The sequence below is a fragment of the Pseudorca crassidens genome, chromosome 15 (assembly GCF_039906515.1).
Source record: "Pseudorca crassidens isolate mPseCra1 chromosome 15, mPseCra1.hap1, whole genome shotgun sequence".
Classification (NCBI taxonomy): domain Eukaryota; kingdom Metazoa; phylum Chordata; class Mammalia; order Artiodactyla; family Delphinidae; genus Pseudorca; species Pseudorca crassidens.
The window spans coordinates 991,658-1,008,950 of record NC_090310.1 but is presented as its reverse complement, the minus strand read 5'-3'; the positions used below and the strand labels follow the sequence as shown (position 1 = coordinate 1,008,950).

The 17,293-nt window shown below is 59.1% G+C and overlaps 2 protein-coding genes across 17 annotated transcripts in view; one reads left to right on the top strand and one right to left on the bottom strand.

The window, feature by feature from the left end:
• PSMG3 (proteasome assembly chaperone 3) overlaps positions 1-17,293 on the top strand; it is a 476,610-nt gene that overhangs the window by 451,259 nt on the left and 8,058 nt on the right. The gene's annotated exons all lie outside the window — the stretch shown is intronic.
• Positions 1-17,293, bottom strand: part of ELFN1 (extracellular leucine rich repeat and fibronectin type III domain containing 1) — a 129,426-nt gene that overhangs the window by 106,148 nt on the left and 5,985 nt on the right. For 15 of the 16 annotated variants that reach the window (XM_067705318.1, XM_067705311.1, XM_067705307.1 and 12 more), the window contains one exon: positions 16,804-16,869. The exons of the other annotated variant lie outside the window; for it this stretch is intronic. The gene's annotated coding sequence lies outside the window, so the exon portion shown is untranslated. The remainder of the gene's footprint in view (positions 1-16,803; positions 16,870-17,293) is intronic. 16 annotated transcript variants of the gene reach the window in all.

Here is a 17,293-nt window from a genome sequence, read left to right as displayed (position 1 = left end):
TGGGCCAGCAGCGCACCTCGGCTGGAGGTGCGGTGTCCAGAAGCAGGAAAGTCATGGGACTCTTGGCCGGTTGGTCAGAAAAAGGAACCTTCTGCTTGGTTCTGAGTGCCTGACTTTAGGGACACTGGCAGATCAGAACACCCCCAGGGACAGGATGGGAGGACCCGGACACCAGCTTAGGACACACGGTTGAGGAACTGGAGGTGGTCAGCAGAAGGGGAGGATGACACCAGACAGGAGGGGGCGGTGATCTGTACATCTTCAGAGGGCAGAGCACAATCGACGAACAGATCTGACCCGACACTGGAGAGACTTTCCCACAGCCAACCCGACCAGCATTAGATGTGGCTGCCCTCGAGGTGGTGAGCTCTCCATCACTGGTGGTATTCAAGCAGCAACAGGACAGCTGTGGGTCAGGAACATCGTACAGGGTGAGCAGTTGGCCCCCCACGCTCCCGCAGCTCTTCTCATCTGATGGCCGCCATCCAGGGCTGGCTCTGGGGAGAGAGCATCTCTTTCTCTCTAAAAATGAATCCTCACTTCTCATCATTTCTGTCATGTTGAGTCCTACAGGAACAGCTGTTAAGAAATCACATTTGTACCTTCTCAGGAGCTCTCTTGAACTTGGAGTGCAAATTAACTTCATGTGATCTGAAACATAAAAGGTCGCTTCTCCCACAGATTAAAAGCTGGGGGCTGCTTGCCAAGCTGGTGAGCGTATCAGGTCCTGCGGGGACGTCTGCGGGGAGGGCCGGGCATCCACGCTGCTGCCACGTGCACGAGGACGGCTCCGCATCGTCCTCTCTCAAGGCCGTCTGCCCCGGTCACAACGTCCGCCCAGGCTGCGGCCTCTCCATCCCTGACGGCCCTTCCCTACTGATCTGCGGCCTCCGGGACTTCCAAGTGTACCGAACACCCACACGGGCGCGCGGAGCCAGGACCCTGTCCTGCTCATCTTCCTGGCTTCTTCCTGCCTATGTTGTGTCAGAAGTGGGCAGGGCACAGCCGAGGGGCCTTCAGTCTCCCCACGCTGCACCAGGGCGGAAGCCCCCAAGTTCTCTTGTGTCCCCACACCCAAAGCCCCTTGGACGCCAGAGGTCCTGGCTACTCCCCCCGACCCCCTCCCCACCTCCCTGCCTCTCCACCGTCACCAGGACCAGAACTCCCCTTTACCGCACCCCATCCAGGATTCTCGCGCCCTCGCTCCCCAGCCAGGCTCAAGGACATCACTGCCAGCCCTGGCGTTGAAATGCTAAACGGGAGTCAAGGGAACCGAGAGGCTGTTCTCACTCACAGAGCCTGGCCGTCCCAACCGCTCCCCTCGCTGTGAGCTGGCTCTGCACCCTGGGCTGACCTTTCCTTCACCTGTCTGTCCTCCCCACCCAGGGGCCTCCAGGCAGCTCAGGGCTCAGCCCCAGAGGTGGGAGGCATCAAGGGAACATGAAAGGATGATTGTTTTGCTAGTGTCAGGATGCTGTGCCAGTACACATGAGCAGGACTGCGGGGAGCTCACGTGGCTGGAACACGGTGGGAGGCGGAAGTGAGCTGGGCCGTGGCCTCGTGGCTAAGCATCCGGGCTCAGGTTGGAGAGTCTGCCTCGTGGGCCTCAGTTCTGTCATCCGTAAAAAGGTGAGCGTAGCCCCACGCCTGGTACCCACTGAGTGCCTGATGTGGGGTGCGGTGTGAGGGAGGAGGCCAGGGTGGGACATGGACGCCTTTGGAGGGTCTGGAGGAGACTAGAAAGCGTGGGGCCACACCTTTGGGAAGGGCCTGTGTCCTGTGTTCTCAGCCAGCTCCCTGTCACAGGTGGAAGGGGAGCATGGGCTCCCCAGCCAGTGCCCATGTGGGCTGGGGGCCACTTAGGGACAGAAGCTCACAGATTGGTTCATTTCCAATAGAGACTGCACCATGACCACATGGGGTCCCTACAGGCTTTCTAGAACCTCCAAATTGGTCTTAATTTCAAATCCCAATTACTTGCTCTTAAGGAAGAAGTTGGAAGATGTAGCTGGGTCCAGGAGGATGGGTTCAGGGGACAGTCAGAGAGGTCAGTCCTGCCTGATAAGGCCCCTGGTTGCAGCCAGCCTTGGAAACAGCGGTCCAGCAGCTGCCCGCCATCACCTCATTGTAGGGGCTGCTCTGGTGAGGGGACCAGGGAGAGGTGGCCTACCCTTCCAAGGTGGAGACTCACCCCCCTCAACTGACCAGACTGGGAGCGGCCATCCGTGGAGGACTTGGGGTACAGCTGAGGGACATGGAAGCCTGGGTGGTCCTCATCCCCGGGATGGGACGTGGCTTAGACCAAAGCCCTGTCTAAAGACAGGCAGGAGGAACCCAGGGGGTGTAGTCTGCACGGGGCCATGGAAAAGGCGGAGGGATCGGAGAGCAAAGGAGCACAGGAAAAGTCGGCCAATCCCTAACGAGCCAGCGCTCTTGTTCTGGTCCCTCAGCTGACCTGAAGCCCTGACCGGGGTGGAGAAGGCTGCTGCTACTGCTGTCTCATCATCACTGCCGTCATCACAGGCATCACCATCGTCATCACTGCCACCATTACCTCCATCATCACCATAAACGTCATCATCATCATCTCCACCACCACCATCACTATCACCTCTATCATCACCATCATCGTCACCCTCATCATCACCATCATCCCCATCACCGTCACGGTCACCACCATTGTCAGCTCACGGTCAGCGCACACTCGTTCTCCCTAGGCCTATGCACACGCCGGCTCCTCCTTCCAGAACTCTCTACACAGCTTCACCTGGAGAAGAGCTACTCACTCATTAGGTCCAAGCTGGGAGAGCTCTTCATGGACCTTCCCCCTGAGACCCCAGCCCCTGTTCTGGGCACCCACAGCCCCTCCTTCCCCATCACAGCACTGAGTGCACTAGATTGGAGCTGCTTGTTGAACGTCTGTCCCTTCAGCGAGGAGGTAAGCTCCTGGAAGGCAGCCGTGCGCGCTCACGCTCCCCAGCCCTGGAGAAGCCTCGCTCCGTAACGGGTCAACGATCAGCCACTAAGTACCCCGATGGGCTGTGTCCCTCCTCGGACCAGGCGGGCCCTGGGCCAGCGTTTTACATGCACGATTTCTACCTCCTAGAGCACCTCAGAGTTCAGGCCTTGCCTACAAGGACGCTGCCGTTCAGAGACAGGGACCGACTCACCCGGGGGTGCGCAGCGCCTCGGAGGCCGCGCCAGGATGGGAGGCCAGGCGGCCCTCGCCCCGGACGCAGCGCTGCGGCTCGTTCCGCGAGGCTCCGGTTCCCAGTTCTTGACTGGGCTCCGGTCTGCATGGCCTTCCCAGCGTCACTCCAGAGCCTCCCTTGCTGATCGCTGCTCCGCAGAATCCCACCCCGCACGCCCACAAGCTTGGCACAAACAGCCGTCAGCGCTGCCAGCGTGGCAGCACCATCATCAGAGCCCTTCCCGGGAGCCCTGGACCAGCACGCCCCACCCTGGCCTCCGACGGGGACCCTCAGCCACGGCCCCCTGCTCACCAGACGTCCACTCCAGTCCTGCCACCAGCCAAGGTGCTGGACCACCCTGCGGCCGGCTTGAGAGTTCCCTGACCCCCGGCACTCTGCTAAGTCAGGACTAACCAGGACCGGCCCCTGCAACCTGGGGCCTGCAAAACCGTCCTTCAGCAGCACCCTCCCAACAGTCCCGAGACCAGGCCTAACCCCTTCTCCGTGTGTTTGGGGCGCGTGGCCGGGCAGGCCCATCCCCAAGCACCCGTCAGGCCATGAAGGCCTGGACAGCCCTGGCTTTCTGAATCTTGGGTTGTAGGGGCCACACACACCGTGCACACACACGTCCACACGCGAGGCACACGGCAGCCAGGCAGAAGGCCCCCGGGTCTTTGCATCTGACACCTACTTAGCCTGCCCTGGTCCACCCCGAGGACGGCCCGCCGCCCGGCCACTCTGCTTCCCCAAATCTGCTCATCCGACATCAAGGGCTCCCAAGGGGAGAGAAACCCGGGGAACATAATGAATCCGGAGAACCTGCATTATTAGTTCAACCTTCTGGCTGAACTGGAGTTCACACCAGAGAGTCAGCCTGGCAAGGCAGCAGCGTGCCAGCAGTTTCTCTCGGATTTGGGGGAATCAGGATGGGAAGGGGTCCCAGAGGCCAAGTAACTGATGAGAAATGGAGGTCCGGGGCGGGGGGTCGTCCAGCATCACGCAGCCTCTTCTCAAATCCCCCCGGGGATGTAGCAGAAGCAGAGGGACACAGCCCTCAAGGTTGGCAAACGGCTTCCTTGCAGGAGGGCACGAGACCTCAGCACAGAACTGGGCTCCATCCCCAGTACAGCACGGCCGGAGGGACAGGGGCTGGGGGGACAGGGCCGCTCACCCCTTCTCCCCACGTGTCTGACGTCTGCCCCACTGCCTTGTGAACAATGCCCCCACCAGGAGCTTCCCGTAACCAGGGCTGTGTTTCTCTCAGCTGACACAGGAAGCGAATATTGCAGCCTAGAGGCATTTGGGGATTAGAATGCTTTAATTAATTTTTAGTGATCAATGTTCGCGAGGCCTTTTGGAGATGAAAGTCCCGCGGCCCCCACTGTGTGACCCCGCTAATGGAATAATAATCTGTATGATGGGCTAAAAACACACAGCCCAACCCCTCAGGGTCTGTGGGAAGCGCAGAGCTGCTTCCTGTCAGTGACGAGTGATACTGTCATCCGAGGAGAGAGGCTTGTCTGTGTCTCCACGGCCCTCCCCCAGGACTCAGGCCTGTTCCAGCCGGGGCGGGCAGGTGTCCTGGATGAGGAGATGCCAGTGGGGGCCGGGGGAGGGGACAGAGCAGTGAGGGGCCCTGCACCTGCCCCACCCCACCTGCTGGCCCAGGACACAGCTGCTCAGCGAATGGCAGCCTCCCATCTCACCTGTGTCCCCACCCCGCATCGTCAGGCCCTCACACAGCTGATTCCTCGTCTCCATCCCCATGGCCTGCTCGCCTCCCCGCTGCCCCAGCCCAAATGTCCCTTCATCTCCCTTCATCAGGGACTCCCCAGGCCTGCAACCCAAGCCGGCGGCCCCGTTATTCCTCCCACAAGGCTCAGCCCCTGGAGCACACATTACGGACCTGTCGTTTCCTGTTTGTTCCCTCTCCTGCTAAACGGTGGCCTTTGTGATCATGTCACCACCATATCCCCACGCCCAGCAGAGCTCCCTCCCTGTACTGATGTGCGCTGGCTGCTTGGATGGGAGGGAGGGAAGGAGGGAGGAAACAGCACCCTCGGCCTGGGGCTCCGGCCCTCTTGCTGCAGGGCGGGAGGGGGACCCTGGACCATCTCAGAAAGGCAGGAACTGGCGGAATAGCAGCGGGGGTGCCTCTGGGCTTGGGGTCTGCAGTCAATCAGGCCTCTTCTCCTGTGCGGCCCTCTGCCAGCCCTGCTAGGTGACAGCTTCCCCAGGCCCCGAGGTGCCCAGTCCGCCTGGGCTCTGGCCTTGTTCCCAGTCTCCGGAGGGCTCCTGCCTCCGCCCCGCCAGCACTCGGCCTGACCAACAGGTCCTGCTGCCCTCCTGATAACGTCCTGGGTGCCGCTGCAGGTGAGCAGAGCCCCCTGAGGCCGAGGGCTCTGACGAGCTGCACGGAGGACGGAGGACGGGACCCAGCCCCAGCCGTGGCTTCCGCTCCTTCACGGGACATCGAGCTTCCCTACCACCTGCTCTGCCAGTGCTGTGCCCCTGCCAGGGGTGCCACCCCAAGGCCATGAGCCCTCTGCGCCATAGCTTCCTATCCACTGGTCTCCTCTTCCCAGCCGAACTGGAATCCCACCTCTGCTCATCACCGTCCAGTTGACCTGGGGCCAGCCACACGCCTTCCTGAGCCTGGTTCTCTGGGGACAATAAGCGGACCGCAGGGGGTGTGGTCTTCAGTGTTCAACAAGATAATATCACCGGGGCACGAAGAGAGCTCCTGGCACGTGGAAGGTGCTGGAAAATGTTGGTCAAGCCTGACTAATCTTTCTAGTCCACGGTGCCTGGAAAGGGAGGACAGACAGACAGATCGGGCTGCCTTCTCTCCAGCTGAGAGCGTGGCTCGAGTCCCACCGTTTCCAGGCAAAGCCCTACAGGTTGCACCGGGAGCTGCCACCCTCCCCACGCACCCCCCGCCCCCCCGCCGTGGCCATGTTCCTCCTCCAGAAGAAGAAGGAATGAGGCAGAGGAGGACGAGACATTGGAGAAGTTGGCAAGTTGCAAGGGAGCGAGTGGATTTCTGAGAACCCCAGGTGCAGCTTAACCTACAAATGAACAATTATGGTGATGAGAAAGAAGGAATATTTGGTGAGGCAGCCTTGGGGGAAGGGGAACTCGGCTGATGTGCAAGGAAAGGCTCGGGGAGACGGCGCGGGCGGGATTCTGCTCGGGGAGCGGGGGCCAGGGAGCGACCCGAGGAAGGTGCCCCCCCGCCAGCCTCAGCCCTCCAGGTGCCAGGGCAGGACACTCACTGCTGGCCGGCGGGTCCAGCCTGGCTGACTTAGTCACCCCCCCGTACATCACGCCCTGAGCATACACCGAGCGCCTGTGGACGCTCCCGGTGCCGTTTTCTCAGGCCCCAGCGTCCCCACCCCCGCCAGAGTCAGGGGCTCCCGGCCCCAGCCCCAGCCCGTGGTGGTGGGGCATCACGCCCGGCACTCTCGTGGCCGGGACTCTGGGGGAGCTGCCTGCAGGTACGGCCACAGTGGTTCTCTCCACCAAGGAGCAGTCTGTTTCCCCTCCCTTGGGTCTGGGCCAGGCCCACGACACGCTTTGCCACTGGAATGGCGTGGGATTGATGTTACCCATTCCCAAGTTTGACGTGAGGAGGCCCTGGAAGGCTCCCCCGATCGGCCCTGTCCCAGTAGGGAAGCTGGTCCAGGCTTCTGAGGGCAGGGCCCCGGGAAGGGAGCCGGCCCAGCACCACGGCCTTGGGAGGGAGGATCCCGGGCTGCTGCCGCAGGTGGGTGAGCCCTGCTACACCACAGGGAACCGCCAGCCCTTCTCTGCCTGGTCCTCTGGGAAGCCACCCGCCCCCAGCCCCAGCCCTGCCAACTTTGATCCATGTGGGCATAACCTTGGGCCCTTGGAGGCGAGTCTACGGCCCCTCTCATCACCCGCTGACAGAGCCAGGCAAGAGGCTTGCAGGAGTTCCCCGCTGAATTCTCTCTACATCCTGCGAGGGCGGCTGTGCTATTTCCCCCCATCTTCCAAGGGAGGACATTTGAGAGCTCAGGTCACAAAGCTCCTGGACGGCAGAGCCCAGACTCACACCCAGGCCACCTGTGTCCTCTGAAACCACACCCCCCTGGGCCAGACCTGAGGACCACAGCCCCGCCCTCTCCAGAGGCTTCCAGCCCCTGCTTTCACTTCTCAGGCCACTTTTGCTTCCCACCCATCCTCCCAGACCCCAGACAGCGGGCCCCCAGGTCCCCTTTCCCCCACCATCTGCCGTCGCTTCTGCTGCCTCCCTATTTGCTACGTGACCCAAAGTGTCCAGGCAACCCCTCTCTCTGCACAGCACAGCATGGTGGACCGAAGATGCCGCAAGTCCCTGCCCTCCTCCCGTTGATGTGGAGCCTGCACCCCCTCCCCTTAATCTGTGCGCTCAAGAGTGTATGGCGGGGGACCTTCCCTGGTGGTCCAGTGGTTAGGACTCCACGCTTCCACTTCAGGGGGCACGGATTGGATCCTTGACCAGGGAACTAAGATCCCACATGCCATGTGGCATGGCCACACACACACACACAAAAAGAGCATACGGGGACTCGGACTCAGATACCTGTATACCCCTGGTCACAGCACCATTATTCACCGTAGCCAAAAAGTGAAACAACCTCAAGTGACCATCAGTGGATGAATGGATAATAAAATGTGGTCCATCCACACAATGGGATATGATTCAGCCTTAAAAAGGAAGGAAATTCTGACGCCTGCTACAGCATGGAGGAAACTGGAAGACATGAGGCTCAGTGATAAGCCAGCCACAGGACAAACACTGCCCCAGGTGGCCTCTCATCAACGCCATGTGGCGCAGAAGAACCGCCCACCCGAGCCCAGCCCGGATTCCTGACCCACAAAGTCATGAGCTATAGTAAAATCATTGTTGTATGCTTCGTCATACAGCAAACTGGAACACACGGTAAGTCAGACAGACCATCCAGATACCGACCCAGGACACGACTGACCCTTTCCTGGGGCCCAGAGCATGCGGGCAGCTGGGGACATTCAGGTGAGTTAGAAACAAACCCTTCCCTGGGGGGCTCACGGCCTGGTGGGACAGGAGCCTGATGAGGGGTGGGACCCAGCTGGAGAAAAGGAGGGAAGGCTTCTTGGTGTGGCTGCTTTGGGCTCTGACCCAGTCAAGACTCTCTGAGCCTCAGTTTTTCCATCTGGTGTCTCCTCCTGGTGACATGAGGACCATGAGACATCCCAGGAGGAGACGGTCCAGGACACAGACATTCACCAGCGCCTGATGGAGTTGGTGTAGAAATACCTCCAATACCTGGAGGGGGATGGCTTTGAGGGATGCTCCACAGTGCCGCCCAGGGCCCTGAGCAGGGGGGAGCCGCAGCTGTCCACAGGGCAACATGTACCCTTCCCTGACTCAGTCCCCCCTGCCCTGAGAGGACCTCCCCATGACAGCACTCCTTCTCAGACCCTCCTCTCAGGGTTGGCTTCCAGGGAGATCCCCAAGTCTTTCCCAGAACAGCCCTGATGCCTGTCTTGCACAGGGAGGTACAGGGATGGGTGTAGAAGCAGACAGGTCTGCAGTCAGTTCTTCAGTGGAGCAGCTGTGCAGCCCCGGACAAGCTCTCTAGAGAGGTCACCTAACCTCTCTGAGCCTTAACAAATTGATGTCTTTAGATGGAGGGATTGGCTCTGGGTCAGTACCAGTCTCTTCCTCGTGTGGCCCTCAGCGGTGGTCCCTGCTCTGCCCCTGGTGCGCTGTGTGACCTTGGGGGCACTCCTTCCCCTCTCTGGGCCTCAGATTCCCCCAGGTTCAGGTAAGGGATCAGCCTAAGCTGCTGAGACCCACTGAGCTCTTAGAACACAGGGTATTCGCTTAGGAAATACCACCCAGGGGGACGCTTGGCTACGGCTCTGGTTCCTCTCCTGGAAGGGATGGAAGGACAAGCCCGCTGGTTCTGGGGTGCTGCTGGGTGGGGAGCGTGGGCAGGATCTTTCCCCCGGACGCTTTGCCCACCCTGCCTTGCTCTGGGCTCCTACGTCAGCGATGGGGAAGGACGGCCAGCACTCCAGCCCTCTTGGCAATCTCGGGGCACGGCAGGTACTCCTTGGCGGGCACCCCCACCCCTCGCTCGCCTCCGCTGACCTCAGTCGCTCTAGCCTGTGACCTGGGCCCTCCAGCTCCACCCAGAACTCTTTTATCCTGGGTGCCTGCTCTGTGCCAGAGAGCCTGCTGGCTGGGAGGGGGGCACCCGGAGAGCAGCCCTGTCACAGGGATGGGGCCTCCCACCTGCCCGCCCACGGCCCCAGGCACAAGCCCCAGAGTCGATGCCCAGGACGGGCTAGGAGGACACAGGACGGGGAAGAGGAACCAGCCGGCGTCTGACCCCGGGGCAGGAGAGCGGCAAACTGCCAGGTCTGCTCATCCAGGGCGGCCCCGCATCCATCCATCATTCCCAGCTGCCTGGAGAGAGAGCCCAGCTCTGGGCAGCGCGCTCTGCCGGCCCGCGGACCCCACCTGCCCTCCCTGTGACCTTGGCGCCAAGTGCACAAGTCGCAGGGGCTCGCAGACTAGGCAGCCCACCCCGGAGGCGGCAAGAGGGAAGACGGGTGTTCCCAGTTTGTGGATGGGAAAACTGAGGCTTGGGGAGGTGGATGCCTTTAGGGTCCTTCCGGGGGGATGACTGCAGGAGAGCAGGTCACCCAAACTCGTTTAGGAGTGACCATTTCCTGAGCAGAGCCACAGGCGGTCAACGCAGAGCATGGATCAGAACCTGGGTCTCTGGACCCTCAACGCAGTGCTCACCCCCCAAGCCAGGCTGCACCAGGGAACCAGCCCCCCAAGGCTGCCACGCCCTCCCTAGGCGGGAGAGGGCCTGGGTGCTCGGAGAAGGGGGGTCAGGGGAGGGCAGGAGTGGCCGTCACCCTAATGAAGCCATCTCGCCACCGTAATGAAGACCTCACGTACCTCCAATGACACTCAGCAAATCCAGGCACAAATAAATAACCCTAGTCCAATTGAATCAACCTTCAACCGATTGGCACAGCTAAACAAATTAGCCCGAGGCCCGGACGACGTTAACAGACCAGGCAGGCGGGCGCAGGCTGGGATCCTTCGGCAGGCGGGTTCATGGCGTCTAATGAGCTGAAGCCAAATCCCCCGGCGTTCATGTCTCTGGTTTCAGGCCACTCTGCTCCCAGAGCGCAGGCTTTCAGGGGCCTCGGCCCTGGGGGCTGCGGAGGGAAACCAGACCCATGGCGGCGGGAGAGAAGCGGGTAGAGGGCAGGCCGCGAGCAGGGACGCCCTTCCGGTACAGGAGAGAAGGTGCAGGAGGCTGTTGCCGGACTGCCTCCTGGGGATGCAGCCAAGTCTGATGTGCAGCGGGGTGGGCAGGAGCTGGAGGCAGACCCACCCCCCTCCTCGCCCTGCAGTGCCACCCGCACCCAGACCCGGGCTCCCCAGGAGGGGCCTGCTCTGCAGGGCCTCGTCCCAGAGTGAGTTCCCCTGCCCCCAGCCCTGTGCAGGGGCGCTGGAGCCTCCCCGGACACGCGGCGGATGGAGAAGCCCCTCTAAGGGCCCGAGGCAACGCGAGGCCCAGCGTGTGGGCAACCGTAACAGTAAGGGGCAGGCCACTGCCAGTCTCCTCGCCAGCAACCCAGCCGCGCTCTGCAAAACCTGCTGTCCTCCCAGGACCAGGACACAGCCAGCCTGACGCTCGTTGTGGGGAGGGAAAGGCTTGGGCCTCGGCTCCTCCAGCGGCCACAGCGGGGCTCGGGGCTCCTGGCCAGACGCGGAGGCGGGAGCGGGGAAGGTGAGCTGAGCGGGAACGCAGAGAGCTTGCCCCCCAGAGCGGGTGGCGGGGACATCGGGGGATCGCTGGTGACAGCTGACTGGCCGCCCGGGAGGGTTCAGCAGAACCACAACCTGGATGAATTAAAAAGCCCCCACTGTGTGCCCCCCACCCCCGAAGGTCTGACTTCTCTCACGCTGGAGGGTCGCCAGGACAGCCGGATGCCAAGAGCCAGGACGGAGGTACCCGCATGGCCCCGCTCGCCCCCAGCGTCCCGCGGGGAGGACGGACACGAGGCACAGCAGAACAAGGGCCCCTCCAGGGGCTGTACCCACGGGGTCCCTGCGCCACAGCCTCACTTTCCGATGTCACTCGTGTGTCTTTACGAAAGTGCCCAGCAGTGCCCAGGAGGTGGAGTGGGGGCCATGCCCTTCACTGGAGGCTGGCAGTTAGGAACCACTTGAAAACAAGGGGGGACTGTCAGCTGACAAGGGATGGAGGTTCATTCCCAAGGGAGCTCATCCCTAGCGGAGGTGGCAAGTCAGGCAGAGAGGGTGGTGGGCGGACAGGGCCACCGGCGCACGAGGAGGGACCGGAAACACACGCGCACACAGGTACACACACATGCAAACACTTACACACACATGCCTGCACAGCTCACCCCCTCAACAGCCCTGCCAGCACATACCACGGGGTTCTCTTCAGATGACATTTTGGAAAAGGCAAAACTACGGGACAGAGAAGAGACCAGGGGTCACGGGGGCTGGGGGACAGGAGGGAACTGGGCAGATGGGGCACCGCGGTCACGGTTATACGATCACACGCGTTTGTCAAAACTCAGGACGGCACACCAAGTGCATCTACTGCATGTACTTCATGCCTCAATTTTTTTCAGTTATAAAAATATAAACCTAACCTGGCCTAGAGCCCCGCTATTTATTCAGAGAATGTCAAGGCCCTCAATTCCTCAAGGTTTAGCCCCGGGGGAGGCTGGGTCCTTGCTTTCCATCCCCCCAACCCTCCTGTGCTGTCTGAGTGATGCTTTGGGGTTACATCCCAGCAAGGGGCAGTGAGAGTGCCCAGGTGTCGCCCTGACACCTCAGTGGCCCCTCCAGAAAGCCTGGGAGAGGACAGACAGTCCTCCCTGTGGAGTCTGGACAGCCTGGCGCTTCTGACCACGAGCAGGGAGGTAGGTACCTGGTGCCTGATCTTGTTTCCCTTTTCTCTGTGGCTACCAGGAAGCTCAAAGCTAAACCTGAGGCCCAGTCATAGCGACTGTGGAGGACCCAGTGGCCAGCATGCACACCCACTCTGTGTTTCATTACGGCCTTGAAGTCCAGCCCAGCTTGTATTCCCTAGTCCTGATCTCTAACGCTCATGCTGTGGTCTGATTTATAATCCTGTTAGCTGTGAGTGCCCTACGGTCTCCCCAGGGGTTGGGGTTGGACTTGGACTTCCTGCTAGCCCTACAGTGCATAGCTCAGGGTCCGGCCCTCAGAACAAGCTCTGCAAGTGCCTGTGACGTAAATGACAGATGTCGACACCTTTGAAGGACAAAGAGGTTTGTCATTAGATGACTCCTTGGATGGGGAGAGGGAGACACGCAGAGAAGCAGGTGGGAGTGGGGGTGGGGAGAGAGACAGACAGAGGGGTGGGCAGGGGAGAGAGACGGAGAACAGAACTGGCTCCCGGCCTCTGCGGAAGAGGCAGGGGGCCAGCCCTGCCCTAGCGTGGATGGGGGTGGGAAGGCTCGAGGGAAAGAGGACACCCCCTTCCCCGGGCGCAGAGGAGAACAGGGCTCCTCCGTTCCTCCGCCCACACTGGGTTCAGCCCTGTCCCTGCTCCGCACGCTGAGAGCGTTCTGTGGCCTCTGCTGCCCCCCAGAGGTGTTCTCTGGTAACGCAGGCACTCCCCACCCAGCTCTCCCTGGGGCTGGGGGCCGCCCTGCAGCTCATTCCTGCCAGACCCAACTCAGATCCCGGCCTGGGTTCGCCTGGGGGCTCTGGGTGCGTCTACACGGTGCAATATCCCCTGCCACCACGGCCAGGAGTACATTTCCTTCTTTCCCATTTTTATTTCTTTTCTGAAATATGCTAAAAATTCAAATAGTACAGAAATGTGTGACCATGGAAACTGATAAAAGTCCCAACTAATTCTTCACCCCCACCACGCCAAAATGTCACATCTGTGACAAACTGTCATGACTGACCTTTTCAACAGGCAGTAGACCCTGTGTTTCTAGGACCTCTTTGTTTATAGGTCCATCTTATTTTTCAAAGTTGTTTTCCTAGGGGAGTATTTCCACCTTGCTTTCAACCTCCTTTGAAATCTTGCCTGTTCCGTTTGTCGGGGTGGAGTTACTCCTGTTTCTCCCTGACTGCCCTGACCTTCAGCTGTTTGCTCATCATTGGTCACTTCTCTGCAGTGAGGTGGTAACTGGGGGTCCCCTCACACCAGCTCCTAACAGAAAATGTTCACTGACTGAGTGACCAAGCAAACATTTCACCCCTGGATGGATGGACGGATGGATGGACACATGGATGGACGGATGGATGGACACATGGACGGATGGATGGACACATGGACGGATGGATGGATGGATGAGCGAGCTCAGCACTTTCACAGAAAGCCCCCAGCGATGCAGTGCAGGCCCAGGCAGTGGGAAGCACACCTGTGAGCACTGAGGAGCTGAGGTGACAGCACCTGGGCAGGACACTGGCCATACCTGCTGTGCACAGAGGCTGGCTTCACCCTGGATCCCTCTGTGTACTGGGATATTGTAGGGTATGAACATGTTAGCTATTCTAACAACAACAACGGTATCAGTAAATTTCAGGAAAGAAGAAAAGAAATAAGACTCCATCTACCGGGACTTAGGTGTGAAAAAGTGAATCCAAAACCTCCGAGCGCCAGACGCTTGCCCACCTGTTCCATCTCTCAGCTGTCCACTCCCCAGACACCACTTGGGACCCGGCTGAGCTGCAGCTTCCTGAGGACGGCTTGGCGGCACCCAGCTGAGAAGAGCCCTGGAACCTGGGCCCCAGCCCCACACTGCTCCCCCGGTCTCGCCACACCTGTCAGTCCTGGCTCCGTGTCTGCCCCCCTCCCCACCATGGGCTACAGGACAGGGCCCTTGGACCCTCGGCACCTACACAGGCTTAGGTCATTGAGCACAACATTCTAAAGGCTCATCCAGGACTTCCCTGGTGGCGCAGTGGTTAAGAATCCACCTGCCGATGCAGGGGACACAGGTTCAAGCCCTGGTCCGGAAGATCCCACATGCCGCGGAGCAACTAAGCCCGTGCGCCACAGCTGAGCCTGCTCTCTAGAGCCCGCGAGCCACAACTACTGAAGCCCGCGTGCCTAGAGCCCGTGCTCCGCGGGGCTCTAATGCAATGAGAAGCCCGTGCACTGCAAGAGTAGCCCCCGCTCTCAGCAACTAGAGAAAGCCTGCGCGCAGCAACGAAGACCCAACGCAGCCAAAAATAAATTAATTTTTAAAAATTGCCGTCTCTCAAACCACTAAAAAACAAGTTTAAAAAAAGAGGCTCACCCACGTTGTAACAGGCGTCAAGATCTCCTTCCTTCTTAAGGCTGAATGAGTTTCCACTGTAGGGACAGACCACACTGTGTGTGTCCGTCTGTCTGTGCATGGACACTTGGGTTGCTTCCACTTTCTGGCTACAGTGAATAATGCTGCTGTGAACGTGGGTGTGCATGTTGACATATCGCTTCAAGACCCAGCTTTCAATTCTTTTGGGCAAACCCAGAAGTGGAATTGCTGGATCACAGTGTTTTGAGGAACTGCCACGTGGCTTTCACGCCATGGCTGCACCATTTTACAGCCCGTGAACAGTGTCCGAGGGCGCCGATTCCTCACACCCCAGCCAGCACGTGCCTCCTCTACATCTGTGCGTGCACTTAGCCATCCTAATGGGAGTGGCAGGCCTGCATTCAAAGGCGGCGCCTGCTTTGGGCTGGGGTGAGAGTTTCCTGTCGTTTGTCTGCTCTTTGCTTGAATCGTTTACTTGCCCTTCTTCAATTTACACAGCTTAGGATTCACTCACGACACACAGTTCCAAGAGTGTAGACAAACACACAGTCCTGCAAACACCATCACAGCCAAGATACAGCAGATCCCTCATCCCCTGGGCCCCCCCATTGGCATTCAAACCTGCCCCTCACCCCCACTCTGCAACCGCTGATCCATAATGCTGCCTTTTCCAGAACGTCACATGAATGGACTTGCAGAGCGCACTGCCTTCTGTGCTTGGCTTCCTTCCTTCCTTGTACTGTTTTGGGGTCCCTCCACACTGTCACATGCCCAGAGTAATGATCTATCACGTGGATGGACCCCAGTTTGTTACCCGTTCACCTGCTGGAAACATTTGGGTTGTGTTCCGTTTTTGGTCACTATGAAGAAAGCCACTATGAACATAATTGTTGGTGTGGACATAATTTTCATTTCTCCTGGGTAAATACCCAGGAATGGGATTGCTGAGTCACATGGTAGGTGTATATTCCCCTTTATGAGAAGCAGCTAAACTGCTTTTCCCAGTGCCTGCCCTGACTGGCCCTCCCAGCAGCAAGGCAGCGGCGCTCCGGTTGCTCCCAGTTCCTGCCACACTTGGTGTGGCCGGACCCTGTTGAGTTTAGCTGTGTGTTTCGCTGGGGGCACTCTAGTGGGATTTAGCCATATCTTCTGTGGTCGTCAGTTCACCTCGACACACAGAACCGCAGACGCTGGGATTTGGAAAGGCCTTCAAAACACTTTGAGTCCAGGGCTTCCCTGGTGGCGCAGTGGTTAAGAATCCGCCCGCCAATGCAGGGGACACAGGTTCGAGCCCTGGTCCGGGAAGATCCCACATGCCGCGGAGCAACTAAGCCCGTGCACCACAACTACTAAGCCTGTGCTCTAGAGGCCGCGAGCCACAACTACTGAGCCCACGTGCCACAACTACTGAAGCCCATGCACCACAACTACTGAAGCCCATGTGCCACAACTACAGAAGCCCACGTGCCACAACTACTGAGCCTGCACTCTAGAGCTTGCGAGCCACAACTACTGAGCCCGTGTGCCACAACTACTGAAGCCCATGTGCCTCGAGCCCGTGTTCCGCAACAAAGACAAGCCACTGCAATGAGAAGCCTGCGCACCACAACGATGAGTAGCCCTGGCTCGCTGCAACCAGAGAAAGGCCACGTGCAGCAATGAAGACCCAACACCAAAAATAAATAAATACATAAATAAATTTAAAAAAAAACCAAAAAACACTTCGAGTCCAGTCTCCCCAGCGCAGACATCCTGGTACCGTCCTTAGCCCCGATGACCACCTGGTCCCAACGCCTCCACAGGGAGGGCGATCACCACCTCCCATGGAAGGCCCTGGCATTCCTGGAAAGTTCTGTTGGTCAGAAAGTCCATGTGCTGTGCCCAATCTACCTTCTCAGAACCTCCATGTGGTACAGGCCCTGGGCCCAGCCCACAGACACAGAATGGGCCCTCAGGAAGGCGGGCCCGCCCTGACCTCCCAGCCCACTCCGCTCCCTCCCTGCTCAGACAAAACCAACTCCAGTCCATCCCCCAGGGCCCTGTCCCCATCAGAGGGCAGGAGCACAGAGGAATGGATCAGAGGCACCTGGAGGCCACCCGGCCAATCTGCCCATTTTACAGATGAGGAAACAGAGGCCCGGAGCAGGGAAGGGAATTGTCCAAGGTCATCAGCAAGTTAGTGCCAGGGCCTGGGGGCAGGGCTTGGGTTTCTTTCCACTTCATCCTGCCCCCTCCCGAGCCCCACCCACCACTCTGGACCCACTGCTTTACACACCAACTTGAATGCGATCCAATTGGGCAAACGTTTATCAAAGCCGCACGCTGGCTTTCCGTCCTCTCCCTGTAAAAGAAAAGAGTACGAACAATAACCAGCCTGGCAGTCTTTGTCGTTTGGCTTGACGTGGGGCAACAAGACGGCTTCTTATCAGGGGAAATAACTTCTTAAAATATTGAAAGAAAGGCTTTCAGAAATTGCACATGGATTAAGGTTTCATTTATTAAAGAACTAAACAAACAGTGCAAGATGGGGTACAAGGCAGTTTTCAATATTTCTAACGAGGGCAGGAAGCCTCACTCCAGGAACAGAAAGATTGTAATATTTGAGCTTGACTAAGTTCAGCAGAAAACAAAGTGACAAGCTAAACTCTCAATTCTGTGCCCTGCTGGAATTAGGTCCAAAAATAGAGCATTTTCTTTGTGTTGACCATGTGACGTTAAATAAAAATACTCCTGCTGACATAAAACTCCAAAGCTCAGGGCACCCC